The sequence below is a fragment of the Elaeis guineensis genome, chromosome 1, assembly GCF_000442705.2.
Source record: "Elaeis guineensis isolate ETL-2024a chromosome 1, EG11, whole genome shotgun sequence".
Taxonomy (NCBI): domain Eukaryota; kingdom Viridiplantae; phylum Streptophyta; class Magnoliopsida; order Arecales; family Arecaceae; genus Elaeis; species Elaeis guineensis.
Window position 1 is genome coordinate 167,215,837 of NC_025993.2, and position 6,085 is coordinate 167,221,921.

Here is a 6,085-nt window from a genome sequence, read left to right on the forward strand (position 1 = left end):
GAAGGATGGGTTCAAGGACACGTGAGATGCGTGTGACTATTTGACCGGGTCCGATAGAATCAGTACTTTGATCTAATCCGACCCGATTTTAATCCAGATACTGATCCAAAATCTGCATAATTTGGTCGGATGCGGACCATGGACGAGGTTCATAAATGGGCCGGTCCGGGCCACGATTTATTGAACTTCGCTCTTTTTTTTTTTTTTTTTTGTTAAGTAATTCTTTATGCACCACCAACGACGTAGAAAATCCGATGTGAAGTGCATCATTTTTTTTAATTGAACTACATAGCCATCATTTTTTAATACATATTTAATATCTGCAGATTGATATTTTCGTTTAAAAATTTTGTATGATAAAAATATTTCTATCCAAAATTATGACATCTCTTTATAAAAAATCCTTTACGACTTTCTGATATTTTGTACGACTTCATGTAAGTGACTTTTTGTGAATATATATGATACTTTATGTGAATCTATATGATTTTTTGTGAATATATATAATTTTCTGTAAATATATATGATTTTTTTGTGAATATATATGATTTCTTGTGAAAATATATGATTTTTTGTAAATAAATATGATTTTTTATGAATATATATATATATATATATATATATATATATATATATATATATATATATATTAATGTTCACAGGAAGTCATATATATTCTCAAAAAATTATATTTATTCACACAAAATCATAGGGTTGGAAGCCTTATATATTCATAAAAAGTCATATATATATACATATATATATATACATATATATATATATATATATATATATATATATATATATATATATATATATATATATATATATATATATATATATAAAAGAAGTCATATGATAGGAAGTCATATAAAATATCACAAAGTCATGAAGATATTTTCATCGTACAAAATTTTTAAATAAAAATATTAAATATTAAATATGCATCGAAAAATAATGATTATGTGATCCAATCGAAAAAAATGATGCATTCTATATCAAAATTTCTACATTTCACCGTGTACAAAGAATTAGGAACTTTGTACACTGTCTTATGCCACCTTCGTATGCAGTAGTTTGACGAGGCTATCTAAAACGCCTTAATTGTTTTTTTTTTTATTCTTTATTTTGTTTGTTTCTTTCCGAAACACACCCCTCCTGTCCTCAGCTTTTTCGTTTTTCTTTCCCACCACCTCTTCATAAAATGAGATCTTTATCTTCCATCTATACCAGGTGCCGAGAGTCAGTAGAACGAAACGTAATTTGATTGAGCTCAAACTCGGCATGTTTTTTCCACGTGCCATCGAACTAATGCAATCCTCTTCCTTCACACATCCTCAATCGCCAATAAAAAGGACCTCCTGTCCCTATCCTAGGTCTGGAAGCTCCTAGACACTTTTCTCGTTTGCCAATAAGAGTTTCGTGCGATCCTCAACAGCAAGGAGATCATCTCTCATGGCCCCTCTCAACCATTCCATCTTCAACCTCTTCGAGCACAACATCGAAATCCTTGATGTGCATTGTTGCGGCCAATCGCCTCGTCGCCCGATCGCCGGGAAGCGTGCACCTGCAAAAGGAAGTCCGCACTGACCGGAGGTGGCTCCGGCGGGGATCCTCCGACGGTCAAGTCAGAGAGGTGACTGGGCAACAGTGAAATGTAGACAAAGAGCTCCGAGAGAAAGAGAGAGAGAGGGAGAGGAGCAAGCCTGAGTTTTTGGGAGAGACGGGCGGATCCCCCCTCGCATACGACAAATCCACTCCTAGTCGCCACCTTACCGTCCGACTCAGGAGTGGAGGGGGGCAACTGTTGTGGGATACGCCAATATTATTTGAGATGTATCATGGGTGGCTCCTTCCCTCTTTTTATCCTCATAAATAGATCAATAATTGATTAATTATTGAGGATATGATCGACTAAAACTAATTATAAAGAAGTTCCTCGAGATCATCCTCATATTGCCGTAGATCCTTCCCATAAAATTCTTGATGAGAGCCGACTCCGTTGAATCCTTAAGGCCCTTACCGACCTCACCATCCTCATGCTCGATGAGAAAGAGGTCACTCCATCGTCAACCATTGCAACCTTCTTGCCGCCGTTGTTAAATGGAAAGAAGAAGACCATGAGGAGGGAGAGATCTTTTTCCCTTGTTGGCTTCTAGTTTTCTCTCTCAAGTTTGGTTGGAGAATTATCTTTCTTATCCTTGTTTTCTCGTCTTCTACATAGGTGATGGCTGTGATATTTTGCTTTGGCTGCCTTTTCATAGATTTTTGGAGGTTTTAACAACGGCCTTATCCTCCTCTTTGTAATGTTTTGCTTCTTTTTTTCTAGGTAGGGGTGTGGCTATAATATTCTCTCTTGCCATCTTTTTCTTAGATTTTGTGAGTTTTAATAGAGGCAAGCCAGTTTTTTTCCTTAAATTTTTGAAAGTTTTAACTCATCAAAGAAGAGCTGAAATGGGTTTTTTCATCAGGGATGACTCTACCTTAGAGTTCTTGATATTGCACTCCATCATCATGTCACCCTTCCCATAGCCTCTTAAACCTTGATGCCCAAGGATAGCCAAACCCTTTGATTAGTCTCTTATCTTAGTGAAGAGCATTTTAGCCCTACGTATATCACCTAACCATCACAGAATAAAATTCCATGAGCTCCGGTCAAAATGGAGATGGATCTCGAGAGCCCATTTGAACCAGTCAACTAACTTTAGGATCAATAGGAACTTTTTAAACTTGAAAAATACTAAATGAAAAATAACTTTAAGTTGGGGGAGTGTTTCGATAATTTTTTTTAAATTATATTCTTGTATTAGGCTAGGTCAAGGATCATGAATCCTCGTATAACCCAACCAAGTCTACTTTTATAGGTGAACGGAGTTAGATGTAGTTAGATACATCCAAAATAAATTGAAGGAACAATTGTTTGGAAAACATCTTCGCCGAAGCATCCCAATATCCAAAATTTTTAGACAACTATAGATTATCCATTGTTTTACAAATGATCAATGGTTGTTATAATAGTTATATTTTTAATGTTTTGATGGCTGTTATAATGGTCTGAACTTGATTTCATTGCGATCGTAAAAATGTACAGCTGAGCTATAAATAATGAAAGTTGTGTGTTCATTGCCATTGATACTCTAGCGTTACATGATAAGCCAATAGCATTACTTTAAAACTATTACTTTTTTCAAAATTTAACATTTTTTTTTAAATATGCATGCAATATTTTTTTTTTTCAGGTAAAAGGATGGGAAGATCTATGAGTTTATTTCATGAGAAGTCGAAATTAGTGCATGCGAGAGGAAAGGACTAAAAAAAGGATAAATTACAAAATCCTCCCCCCTCTCCGAGATTAGATCGAAATTACAGTTACACTCAGTAACTTGCAAAACCTACACCGACACCCTTGACATTTGTTTTAAGCTTGCAGTTTAACCCATGCCATTAAACTACCCATTAAGCTTAACTCGAACTCAAATGCCGTATCATTAAAATTTTTAGAAATGATCTTAATAGCCTCAACAATGTATGATAATAAAAGAAAGTGGAAAACCCTCCTCCTCTAAAATCCGATATCCTCTCCTCCATCTTCCTAAAATCTGGCCTCCTCTCTTCCATCCCCCTTCCTCACGGAGGTCCCATCGACTGGAGGCGGATCCCAGCTCCCTTCCGACCTTTCAACATTTGAGAAGATCAGACGGTGGATGAGGTAGCTTCTAGTTGGGGAGGCTCCCATCCAAGATCAACCATGCCATCTTCAAACCCCAACTCGTGTGGACCTTTAGGGGGCAATATATGAACCACACACTTGTATGGGCCCACAAACCCAACTCAATATTCATACTTAAAGTAAAGCATCGATTGAGATAAAGCTATAGCATGGCCTAGCACTAGCAGACATTTCTACATGTACTTGTCTACTCACTAGAGTTATCAACACAAAATCAAATGATGACCCACCCACTGGCTAGCACCCCAACCATGTTCCTCTCCACCAAGTCCACTAGATTGAACTTGGTTGGATCCTTTGTCGAAGCTTTGCCCATTGACAAACAAGTTGAAGCCGTGGAGGTGGTGGCTCTCCACCCCTAGAATGCTGGTGTCCTGCATCACCAGCTCCACGATGGCGTTGAAAGGAAGCACCATTAACTTGATTCCATTGCTCACCATTGTGTTGTTGGGAGGGGTCCCAGTGGACTAGATGGGAAGTGCGGGGAGTAAAAGCCCTTCGACCGTCAAAAGAAGTGGACCTAGAGGAGAGCTGTGGTCGGCATTGTGAAGGATATGTTGTTGATGGTCGCGGCAAACTTGGTGCTGTTGGGCCCTTGGCAAGTCTGGTTCTTCAGGCATGGGCTTATGCTAAGCCCCATGGTGAAGAAGAATCACTTGTCTACACTTTGTGATACGTTGGCAAGAAACTAAGCGATTATCAGGCTTCGTAATCTGTTGGTGAAGTTTATGACATGCCGTATCATTTAGTACGTTTACCAGTTGAATGGCCCGCTTCAACTCCCCCTTCGAGCCCATGTTCAGAAGCCACTTCAGCTTCCACACCGCCGGTGCCACCGCCGTTCTTCACCAGGCAGACAGCCTCGATGTCACGTCAAAGGCCGCTGTGAACTCCGACATGGGCAGCGACACCTCGAGGCAGCTCGGGTAGAGCCCAAAAGAGATCTTGCATATGTTGTCAAAGGCAAAGCACCGAAACACGTCTTAGAGATCGATGATGCCGTCGGAGAGGGAGGTGAAGAGGGGGATGAGGCGACGGCGACTCTTGGCGGTGATGATGTGGAAGGCATATGAGCGGCGGACATGCTTGCAAACTCGAGGCTAGCCATTTTGTGCTGGAACTACCAGGAGTCATCATCGACGTTGAAGATGCCGCAGCCGATGAGGTTGCCGAGGAGGGACGAGAAGGGCTTCCCCTTGGGGAAGTTGTCGAACCAGGTCTTGAGCATGTACTCCACGTTGTTGGGGTTGGTAGCGATCGTGTTGCCGAAGATATGGATATGGATGGTCTTGATAGACGATCGGCAGGGGAGGTGGGTGTACCAATCGCAGAGGTTCATGAACTCGGCAGTCCACGATGAGCTCAAGAAGGCCTTGTAGACAAGGCAGTTGCACCACAGTCGGAATCTCAGCAATAGAAATAGTATAGAGAATAGAAAGAAGATGGTGGTGAACAGTGCCGGCCCTGGGGCGGGTCAAATTGGGCGACCGCCCCAGGCCCCAATTTTTTTTTTTTTTGGGTAAACGAAATGTCATTCTTCCTTTTCCGAGTCCGGACTCCCAACAGCTCCAAGCCCAGCAAGAGCTTTTTAGCTCTCATCATCTCGATTTCTCCCATAATTTCTCATCACCTCGCAATCCCTTTCTCCCTGTTCTTTTTTTGGGTAAACCAAACGTCATTCTTCCTCTCCGGAGTCCCGACTCCCCAAACAAAACGCCATTCTTCCTCTCCCGAATCCCGACTCCCAATGGCTCCCAAGCCCCAGCAAGAGCTTTTTAGCTCTCGTCATCTCGATTTCTCCCATAATTTCTCATCACCTCACAACGCCTTTCTCCCTGTTCTTTTTTTGGGTAAACCAAACGTCATTCTTCCTCTCCGGAGTCCCGACTCCCCAACGGTCATCTCGATTTCTCTCGTAATTTCTCAATTCTCATCCCCTCTCATCGCCTCACAACACCTCCCTTGATCCTATATTTCGTATAAAATATCAAGTAAAAAGAAAAAATAATTTGATGAAGATGTTAATGTAGATATTGAACAATCACCAGAAGAATCATTTAGAGTTAATTATTTTTTATATTTAGTAGATCAAGCTATCTTTTCATTGAAACATAGGTTTGAACAATTTCAATTATATGAAAATAATTTTGAATTTTTGTTTGATTTCAAAACATTAATTTCATTGGATGAAGAAAGTTTGAAAAAATTTTATCTTAATCTTCAAAGTATTTTAACAAATGATAATCATTATGATCTTGATGGGATTGATTTATTTTCAGAATTAAAAGTTCTAAAAGCAATTATGCCAAAAAAAAAAATACTGCTATGAATATATTTAATTATATTAATGAAATG